Genomic DNA, 11,999 nt, shown 5'->3' with positions numbered 1-11,999 from the left:
AGAGAAGGATGAGGAGATGCAATTTGCTGGAATCTCTCCTCTGAAAGGATTGTAACAGAATTCACCACGTGCAGCGTTTTATAACAGCGTGTTTCCACGGACAGCATATTTCAATGCGCTAACATCATTTAGAAAGATGAGAATAGCAGGCTTATAGCTAAGGTTAGTTTTTCATCTTTTAAATGAAGCAAGCAGGGTCAGAATATTTTCTTAAAATGCTAAGAGGATACTTTTGAGTTGACAGGCGGGGTCTGGGCTTTGTTGGGGTGAAGGAGGCACCCCTCCTTTGAGCTCCCTTTCCATGGGGTAATCTCACAGCTGCCCGCCGTGCTTTGTTACCGGCTGATTCTCAGAGCCCCGAGCTCTGTCTGTTGAAAGCTTTCAATGAGCATCGGCAAAAGTCCCATTGCCTTCCCTGAGATCAGGATTTTACCCAAGCCATGTAGTATGATAACAGACAAAAGCAGGGCTGAAGACTCAGGATGTGATTCCCGTCGTCTCGCTTTCCTTAACAAGTGCAGTAAACCATAAAGAATTTTAAATAATATCATTTAATAACTCCCAAGTTTCCATTTCAGGCACTTGCATGTGCCCTGCCTGAACTGACATACACATTTGAATTTTCAATCTGTAACAGACTCAGAGGGGAAGGGAGGAAAAATAGCATTTAGAGAAACATTTATTCAAGAAAAACCTTTAGGGATCACGTGCAGGATAATCTTTTCCAAGGTGACCTTCATTTCCTACAATATAATGCTTCTACCCAGCAGTGGTTTGACATTTTTGAATAAGCTGTGGAGTGGAGGAGCAAATAATTTAGCAAAAATGGAGGAGTTTACCCAGAAAGGCAGGAATATCAGCCCACATTAGAATGTAGAAATGAGATGATAAAACTGCTGACCTTTTATCCCTAGCATCACTAAAATATATATTACATACATAACATGATCTGGTGGTATGTAAATGACCACTTAAAGTACGAAACCAACAAATGGTGTTCCAGACACAGAGCCAGAAGGCACAACTGCTCTGCACTTCTGCTTCCATCACAGAACTCCTGTACTTCAAGCCTTTTCTTTGAATATAAATGTTTGTGAAGTTTTCCACTGATTTTTTTCTTATTCCTGGCATTTGCACCAGGACTCCATTTCTTTTTAGTCATGTAAAATGGCATCCTCCAATTCCTGAAATCTTCTTTCCGGCCTTGATGATTTATAAGGATACTCCCTTGAAGTTACCTTCTCTTTGTGACCTCAGGATTTCTCCTCCCAGACCTTTGCTATTTATGTTCGCTGTTTCTGTGGTCAGGATTTGGCAGTGTTGTTTTGGACTAATGACCAGACATAGATAAGAACTGGAAGGAACACGCGTAAATCTCCTGATTTAATGCACAGCTTGTTTATCAACAACAGAAAGAAGTTTCTGGACAGGTTTGACACATCCTAATAATAGACCTCTGCAGCCAGATGGAAAGATTTTGACAAATATGAACTGCACAGAATTCTTATTCCAAAACAGATGCAATTCGCTTATTTTATATTGCAGTGCAGTATTTCTTTCTAAAACTTTGTCCAGAAATAATTGGAAGTGGAGGTCACTTAGTTTGGGCAAGAGTAGATTGTTTATAGGGAACGTTTTAATTGACATGGAACTGTGTAAACCTGCTAGAGTATGTGCTCTTGGATGAAGAGACAGGGCAGAACAAGGGCCTGAGATTTGGTTCTGATTTTTCCTGTCATGCAGAAAACTGCAAATAATTTAATGCTCAGATGAAATTACTCAGCTTTTTACTCAGTTGCTGGATTTTCCTCGTAAACCGTATATTTTGCTTTCATCATATACCCGCCAGTACTTTAAATTGCATCTTCTGATGACCGTTTCTGCATATTATTATTTACCTTCATTGTTTATTTACTTATGCTTAATTCCTCCCTCCGTAGCCTACTGTGAATAAAATGTTCCTCTGAAAAGGATTAATTTTGCACTTTGTTTACAGAATAGTCTTGCAATGTGGTATCTGATACTCATTAGCAGGAAAACAGAAATAAAGAGAGAAACATTAGTTCTCACCACAAATCATTCTGAATTCACTGGAATTAGGATCCAACCCAAAATGTTTAGGTTAGCTCAATAGCTCACGCTGGTTTGCAGGGTCTCCGTGTTTATGCCTAACAGCGCGTCCTCCTATGACTCTTTATTTTTAGCTGTTCAACAGTTCTTACTTTCTGTGAATTTTAAAGTTATTCTTAGACTAGGCAATACAGTATCTTTGCGGGGAAGAACTGTGACAAGCGTCGCTATGTGATACAGCTCATCATTTCACGAAGGCCATCATTTCCACCTGAAGCTCCAGCAGAAAAAAAATGAAAACCAATCAAAGATTAAATTGGCATTTCAAACTTAGATATGAAATTCTGGGTTCCGTTTCATTCTTCTTGGTGTGTGAATCGTTGTGGACACCTGGAGCTGTCTGCCATCCTCTATGAAACTTAACTGAAGGGCCACAGATTGCTTCTGAAGGTTAAGATCTATGCAAACCAGCTTCCCAGAATCCAACCATACTTTTAATTAATGAAGTTGATTTTGTGGAAACACGAATCCTTTGCTATTAGTTCTTACCTGAAACCAAATTCATGTTTCTTAAATGAAAAAAAAATTGCACTTTATTATTTTTTTTCTCAGAAAGAATATTACAGTCCCCTCTTTAATGGGGAATCATACTTTTATACAAAGCTGGGAATGCAGATGTGAACAAAATGGACCGAAGAGGTCTAAGCCTGCTTGTAGAAATGGGAAAGAGTTCTGAAATTAATATTTATTGAAAACAAGCCCTGGATTTATTAGGTACTGAGGGAACATTTCTTTAAGAGAAATTATGTTGCATTTGGAAAAACTGACGTTTTCTTTCTTAACCAGCTTTAATTGGCATTATGTTCCTACTGTGCCAAAAAAAATGGAAGAGCAGCAAAATATAAATAAAGTAGGAGTAAAGTATCTTAGCTGATGAAAGCATAGATAAAAGGCTCTGAATCCCTTCTTATAAATACCTTCTACAAAATGTGGTGGTCTTAGAGAAGTCATGATCTGTGCCTCCATTAGTGGCCATTGCCACTGCATGGCAAATAGATGCAGCGGTCCCTCCTCACTAGTGTAATGACTGCCAACAGCATTCTCAGGAGTGCTGCTTTTAATTAAATTTCTGATTTGGATTGGATTCTGGTTTGCAGTTCACAGCTGATGGAGATTTTTAGAGTTATGTGTAGTTGGGCATCTAGGAGTATTTCAGGCACCTCTGTAACAGAGAGCTCTGTTCAGAAATATATTGCATATATCACCATGAAATTACATCTTTGCCTTCAATAATTACAAGAGCTATTGCAGGATCTTGCCACCATAGCAGTTCAGATCATTCTACTTTCCAGCTTAAATGTATCTACGTGGACTTTCACTTATTTTGTTTTGTTTTTTTTTCCCACACCAGCATTGTCTCTGTGTTAGGGGAGTTTTTCTGTCCCCTTTTCTCAGCATATTTGAAGCGGGCTGTTCTGTCCCCATGGGCAGTGCTCATGGTTAGGTCATGGTTGGACCTCGATGATCTTTAAAGTCTTTTCCAACCTGAGTGATTCTATGATTCTATACCCCTGCCAACACGGTGGGCTCTCTGCACTGAGTCTTGAATGACTCAGGCTGCAAATTCTCTTTATGCCTGTAGGGCTATGTCAGGGCAATGCTAAGGCTGAGCTGCTGAGTTTTGGTGAAGAATTCATTAGCACTGTGCTAATTCAATCTGTTGTGGATTCTGGGAAAGTACGAAGCTAATGGAGAGTATGGGAATTCACATGGGTTTGCACCTGTTTATTCAGGTGCTCAGTCTTATCTCATGAGGTGGATTTTCCATTTCTCTGATCCTCCTAGAAGTTTCTCTCTGCTCCTATTTCCTGTAAAGTCCATTTTCCTGCATTGTATAGGAGGAGATTCATTAGAGAACTAAAGGTAGCTCTATCCTGTCATCCTTTTCCTCATTTCAGCAATCCTTGGCACAGCATACAGTCCCTCACTCAGCACAATCATTCTCAACAGTCTGGTTGATATCTGGAAGCCATGGACAAACACACATGCAGCAGAACACCTGGTCAATGAGTGTGGCGTGTTGGAGATATGCTGGGTGCACAACCCATGCGTTATGTTATTTCATTGATACTGTTCAATAGAGCTCAGACCTACCTGAAACCCAAAGGACAACTGAAAAATATATTTACAGTAACTCTGGAGCTTTCTGCTGTCCCTATGCAAAGCACCATAATGTTTGTCTCTCTTGGGGCACCCAATACAACCAGAATGCCCGGGGTGTTCTGTGCACTCGCCGGCCATCTGTGTTGTTCATGTTTCCCACACACTGGATTTCCTGTTCGTGTGGTGCATGGCTTGGGATTTCCCAGACACAAACATGGGAGCCCAGGCACATGCTTGGGAGCCACGTGATGAAGCTGTGGCTATGGATGTTCCCCATATGGAACACAGCTGTGTCTGCCCTGGAAAGGAGTGACCTAAATTTTACACAGTATTCAAGTGACGTTATAACCATCACATCCTTCTCTGCTGGAAATGCCCCATGTGTTTTCAAACTGTACTTGTTTACCATAGCTGCATTTTGGAGGCTCATGCTAACCCTACATTTGACTGAACCATCTACAGTTTTCTTCTCCACGTGCAGCTAACATGTGCCCAGGTTATAGATATTTTTAGCTGCCATCTTCATGACACTGAGTTAGGCAACACTGGATTTCATCCTATCTGTGCTGCTTCAGAGCTTGAAGTAATGTAATTCTTCCAGTGTAACAGTCCAGTCCTGTTCTTTACACCTGCAGATTTCATAAATTCATTCCTACATTTTGCACCCAAGTTTTCTACGCCACCTCTCCTGACCATATTCTTTTAATGATGTCTAATCTTGACCATTAGCTGATGGCAGATAACTTTAGCTGATGTAAACCATCACAGCTTTTGATGTCAGAGTAGTCAGAATTGTTTCCAGCTAAGGTTCTTCCAGGATATAGTTAGAAACAGACTTTTAAATGCAGTATTTCTTTGACTATTGTAAAGATCTTTAAAAGAATTCAATGGACATTACTTAAAAGTACCACCACCATTATGAAATACATATGCTTAGGGCAAATGAACATTAATAGTGCATCATAATATTAAAGGTGTTACGTTTCCATTATAAGGAAAATTCTCCATGTTTAACTCTACTGTAACTCTGTTTCCTACATGCAGATGATCCCAGTTATTATGATAACACATTCTTGTTTTTCTCAAGATGCCAGAGAGATATTGCAACAAGCACTTGCTTGTTGGTATGACCTCAGTCTCTTTACAACAGTGTCTTTGGAGGTGGCATTTTAAGCAGTTTTGTCCTATTATTCACGAAGCTGGGCGTTATGTTGTTCTCTTCTCTATATTGTTAGGGATATCTTCCCACCCTCTCTCTCTGCCAGTGCATTGCTCCAGCTTTATGGTTGTGAAGAAAACCTAAGAAATCTAAAGCAGAAGCAGTAGCGCATCTGAAAGCAGCCTAGGTAACACCTCCAAGAGGTACAAACTGGGCCACATCTTGCATATGTTCAGTACTGGTGATTTAAGTGTTGACATTGTCATGGTGACAATTAAAAAACAAGAAGAAGAGGATCTTGGTTCTGTGTGACTTAATGTGAATATTTTGGAGCTACGAGTCACCTCCAGAGCCACTCAAGCTTAGGCTCAGCAAGCTTTGTTGGTATGATCCTATTTTAGGGGGAACCAAGCTGAAAGAACAGACATGCTGAGAAAAGGAGTTGAGGTTTTGAGCAGTCCTGTTTTCAGACAGCAGTGTCCTATCTGGGCAACTGATACAGATGTTTCTTAGCAAATTGGCACCAACATAGCTTTGTCCATTTGGTCTTTGATGAGAGAAGCTTGAATCTGAGCATGAGCTAATTAGGGGCACTGATGTAAGACACTGCCACTTAATGAACTGCTTTTGAAGAAGTCTCTTTCAGATTTCTAAGATATAAACAATCTGAGAAGGATTTTATACATTACTTTTCTCCTTTTGGTGCATAAAAATGATTTACTTTATTTAGTGCATGTTGCTTTATTTTTCCATTGGGAAAGCAAGCTGTAATCTGTTAAATATCTGCATGGAAGTATCCTAAAATGACCTGACATGATGAATAGGATTACAGACTGTACTGAACAGGTGCTTCTTTTCCTAGCAGTACTGTAAAAATTGAAAAAGTTCGTACTGAAAAGTTCTGGAACCCACTTTTCTCTCACTGAGAGCTTTCTAATACAGAATTAAGTTGTTTAAGTGTATTTCCTTGCAATGAACATTCTAAAAATAACAAAAGATGATAAATAAGGTGACATTTATAGTCAGTGCAGAGCTCATTGCCATCATATTCCATAACCACAGCCCTCTCATATATAGACATTCAATTTAGCAATACGTTGCCTTTGATTCACAACTCTGAATAGCTGAAAAATCCTCTTGTAATGCTTGCCCTTGGCCCCCAGAAACTTGCCGCTCGCTTGAATTACATGCGATGAGTAAGCACTTGAAGCAGCGTACATCTGTACATGTCAGTAATGTTTGCGTAAGGTTTAATTTAGCACTGTATATTATATTGCATCCTTCACTTTCTGGGAAAGGTGATGTGAGGAAATTGTTTTGCTAAGCGTAAACTACAAAAGCCATTATTTGCAGTATGTGGGTTGAATATCCGATTTCTTAATTCTTGATGGACTTTTGCTGTTCAAGGGTTGAAAAGTGTGATGCTGGAGATCAGTCTGCACATTTGCGTCCCAAAATACATGATGGGGACAGTATTAAAGGGTTTGCTCGCAGCTTTCTGCCAGTCCAGATGCTGTGAGCTGGGGTTGGACTAATCCCTTTACACATAAGTAACATAAAGAAGTCATCTGAAAGCAGTATTTCTCTCAATATATACATTTAAAGAGTAATGTACAAATTCTTAATTTACCTTCTGCTCTGACTGAACTACATAAAACTGTCCTATTGTTGTATTTGTACAGATAATGCTACAGATGTGTTAAGTGAAATGCGCTACATTTGTTCTGTGGGTTTATTTGATCTCATCCAACCTGATGTCATACTTGAGCCTCAAAATGCCACGCAAAACTGTAAGAAATCTCACTGCTCAGGGTATGACTGGGGCAAATCTTCAAAGCCTCAGTGAGAGAGAATATGCTTTTCAAAAGCCTATTGGGAGTCCTGGTCCAAGGTGGTGTGGCTTTACTATGGTGTTTTTATGCATCAGAAGCTGCAGAAAACAATGTGAAGCTCCCGCTTCTTTTTCCATCTTTGCTGCTGGACTTCCTTAAAGTTACTGGCATCACTTCTAATTTTTGCTGCGGCATCTCAGGCTCCATAATTTTTCCAAAGTAGTTTTCCTCCAGACTGCACCAGAATAAGCATGGGTAGATGTACATCTACTTATGGACCACTGGAGACCAGTCTTCACCCAGATGTAATTGCAGAACTCCTCAAAGACAATGCCATTAATAGCCACAGACCTACAATTGACGAGCGTCTTTTGTGCTTGTCCAAAAGGATCTCACTACAGCTATCAATGAACTCTACTCAATAACCACAAATTCATAACAAATTTTGACTATTACTAATACAGTACAATACAAATGATTGTGTTAGCATTGCAGTTGTTGTTTAAAAACAGCGGTATCACTTATGGAAGAACAGTTTCTATTTTCCTAGAATAATTTTCACACATTACTGTACATTTAAAGCAAAACAGAAACGAATAGCCACCAGGCTTTGTCATCTGGATGCTTAATATGTCTGTTGTACATCTATGTTTTTATTTTAATTTCTTCACAGTGTGTGTTTTTGTGGAACTTTGTCCCCGTTAATGTCCTTCTGAAATGTGTTTTTATGATCTTTTTCTTAATATAGCTTTAAAGAGAGACGAGATTTTTCTCAGCATGCTAAATCTTTGGTGATATACAATATCTTTGCTTTTCATATGATTTAAAATTAACACTGTCGACAAATGCTGCATTAACGCCTTTACTGAAAATCATAGCTTGTAACTGCAGTATAACTTTTTTCTTGATCTGGATTTACGTATACATAATGGACAACTAATGACTAGTATGATCTCATTACAGATTGATTACTGTATGTCTCTTGTTTTGCATCCTGTGATTCGCTTGAAGAGCTTAATTAAATGAATCAGAGTGTGAGCACAAATTCACAGCAACAATCGCAATTCCCCATAGATAATTTTCTTTGGCTTCTCTTTCTGGGATTTCCAGGAAAGTTCCCAGAAGCTGTTTCACAGAATAGAGGGATTTCTCTTTTAAAACTTTTTTTAGTGTTATACAAATTTGAGCCCAGAAGAGTTTAATTTTTTGAGAAATAACTGTGAAAGCTACATGTGTGTGCGCCTCTGTAGTAACAAAATCATCAGAATAAATTGAACTTAAGTTGAATCTCATTTGATTTTTGTGGTCGGCTTTGGAAACATTTGGTAGTTATTTTCCATTGAAATTTTCGCATGCTTGGGGCAGCAATATGTTTAAGTGCCTCTCCTGTTATTTCTGCTCTGCAATCTCAGTTTTAGACTCATTTTCCTTTTATTTCTCCTTTTCTATTTGCTTTGTATTACATGAACTTACCTTTCATGCACCAAAAAATAACTTCGTGTTTGCTATTATTGGTGGTCTTGATCAGGGCATGCATGTATGTGGGTTGCATGAGTACAATATAGAACCCTGTAAAGAGCATTGCTCTTTGATTCTGAGAAAGAGAGAAGGGATTCTAATTTATATTCATATTGTTGGAAGAAAAATTCTCCATTCAGGAATGTGGCTGTGATTTTTCAAAATGACTTGTAAGGCTTTGATGACTCCGTTTATGGGTGGCTAAACTGGGACGTTTATGAGAAATAAGTTTTTAGAGAAGAATGTTCAACATGACAGAAATTACAATAGGGAGCTTTGGCCCCAAAGAACCTGCAGAACTCTCATGAGTGCAATGCATCTCTTGGTCTCTCTTGTTCTCTAGGTGTATGATGCTGTATTAGGTGTTAAAATAACTTGATTCCTGCCTCAATGTACAGTCTGATGACAGGCACCCAAGAGATGAGGCACATGGAATGAGTCAAAAGGGACTATTGCTTATTATTATTTTTATTTTGCTTATTAACAGGGAGAATAGCTAAAGACATCTCTATGAGACCATGTGCAGAAAGATGCAAACTTCCTCTGAGCGTATACCAGACTGAGAAGTCAGCCTGAGTCCAAAGCCAAATCACTGGGTCAACATGCCACTTTCAGCAGGAAACATTACCTTAAGCAAAGTAACAGCTAAAGGGACCCATGCAATTTTCAATATGCCAGTCTGGGTTGTGTCTTTCCATCTTTTTGATAATTGAGAGAGTGGCTCTGAATTCTGATGGTATTAGCAGTTATGGATCTGTTTTTTTGAGTATCAAAGGATGCACTTTGGAGTCCCTGGGTCAGTGGAGATGTATCAGTCATCTCTGTGGGGGTTTGTGTCAGAGCCCAAGATTTCTGATGGCATTTTTTGAGGTTGTTACACCTAAGGGATCCATACGTAGATTTCATATAGCAAATACAGAGCAAGCAAGAGATCCTTCTTCTAGAGCTTTAATCTGAATTGGGAGGGAGCTTATATGGAAATGTTCATCCAGCCCAACCATGTGCCAAGGCGAGATTATATCCTGCAGGCTATTTTCTAGCATTTGCCAGTCTAGCTATAAAAGCACCAAGCAAATAGGATCCATTACTGGGGAGCATCTGGAAGATTGTTCCATTGTTTAAAGGATGTCATGCCAGTACATTGTCTTCTGTAATTGTATTTTTTTGTCTTCTCTTATCTTAATTATCACTCATAATTGGTTATGTTACAAGATACCAAATGAAAAGTTTACATTCTGAAAGTCAATGTAATTGTTGGCTATTGCAATTCACCTTTGTGTCCTTGAGCTGACCAGCCTGGAGTGTCACTGGTCTGATGTAAAAGGACTGTGTAGATCATAAGATGATCAGGAGACTTCTCATCATCATCATCATCATAGTATCATAGTATCGTGCGGGTTAGAAGGGACCTTAGAGATCTGTATTTTTTTTGAAAAAAACTATTTTATAAGAATTTGGGGATGAGGTAAATATGGTTGTTCCCGTGTAGAGACACAGGAAAGGATCTGGTTGTTTATGACATCCCTTCAAGACAAGTTTCCTCTGATTCCAAAGTGCACCATCGTATCTGTTATGGAGTGATGACCTTTGTAGTAACAGCTCTGAAGAGCTTTGTTTTCTTGACGTGTGACACTGCTATCCTTCATGCAATGTTTGTGGTTTCTTTCAGCACTTCAGCTCCTTATTTCTTCCATCTGTTGAATGTGCGTCTCTTGTTCTTCTGCATATCAGTTTCATTTTTTCCAGATTGAATTTTTTGTCTGTTTTCCTGCTGCTTACTACGATTCTTATTCTCCTAATTTAGTTACATCAGGGAGATTCACTGATGTCTTTCACAGATACTGAAAGTTTTCATTAGCATTGAATTAAAACGGTGTCTGCAGATTTCACCAAAGAATCTACATTGCCAGTGACAATTCACTGTTAGCCAGATTTTAAGACATGTAACCAGTTCTCTTCGGGTCACTTAAATTCAGCTTCAGATGAGATAAAATAGCAAATGCTTTCTTGAACTAATGGCATGTAACTGTTTCCTGTCATAATTTCTAATTTGCAGAAAACTGCAAACTGACAAAATTGGAGACATTCGCTTCCCCAATGCTACATATTATTGTGAATTATTAAATGTCTCAAAGCAAAACTGCTCCCCCCAAATTCAGATTTCACAGCTAAACCCAAACAAACCCTACTCCTAAGCCTCAGATCCCTCAAAAAAATAATCTCAAGAAAGTGAGCCCATTTTTGCCATTTCAAATGGATGTTAAGTGCCTCAACTTACTGAAGTTCATTTTAGACCATTTCCATAATGTTTTGTTAAAACATGCATTTCCTGTTGTAATTTTTGAAGATCCCAGTGCTTCAGGAGGATGGATGTTTTCAGTGGATGGTACAGGTGCCCAGCCTCATGGTTAGTGCTTAAAGCAGTTGCTGGGAAAAGGAAGAAATGGACTGAAAGAGTGCTTTAAAACCCAAATCACTGCCATTGACTCCCACTTAAAGGACAACAACTAAACATTTAGACCTCTGCACCCACTTCACATGTGTGCTTTTGTGCTTTCTGATGATATCCTAGTTAGAAAAATATATATTTTTTATTTCTCAAATATTTCTATTTCACTAGGACTACTAATGTTCAGAAACATTCTTGATGTCCAAATTTATCTGAATACTCCTATTCATTTCTGATTTTGAATTTAGCAACGTTAAAAAGGAAAAATAAAGGGGAAATGATTTGGTACAAACATCAGTTTTGGAATGAAAACATTTTCAGCTATGAGGCTCCGGTAGTTCTGCAGTTAGCAAATACTTCAATTGACACTGTTGTCAAACCAAGGACATAAAACCGAGAGTGTGATATGTTATCTTTTGCCAGTTACGTAAGTTCATGATGCATAAGTTATTGCAAAAAAATAAGGTCATGACTCCTAAACCAGCTCCTTTTGAAGTTGTAGTTCTTTTTAAAACCTCCAGCATATTTGTATATTTTAGTTGGTTAACTCTTAACTGAACTTATGTAAGTGCTTATGAAAATGAAATACTATATGACTTTAAAGAAAAAAGCAGAACCTTGCACCGTCAACAGGAATACCAACTTGCTGATTTTTATATCAGCTGCGTATAGAGACTCTGATATCTAAAATATGGTTTTTAATTTCCAATCCTTATGAAAAAGCTGTTTGAAAATAAATGTATTTGACTCCCCAAAATAAACATTTAAGTTATTATGGAATGTTATTTACCAAGTAGGTAAACTGATT

Source organism: Coturnix japonica, chromosome 5 (assembly GCF_054131305.1).
Source record: "Coturnix japonica strain WE chromosome 5, WE-NBRP24, whole genome shotgun sequence".
Taxonomy (NCBI): Eukaryota; Metazoa; Chordata; class Aves; order Galliformes; family Phasianidae; genus Coturnix; species Coturnix japonica.
The sequence above is the reverse complement of the archived record's forward strand: the minus strand, read 5'-3'. Positions refer to the sequence as shown.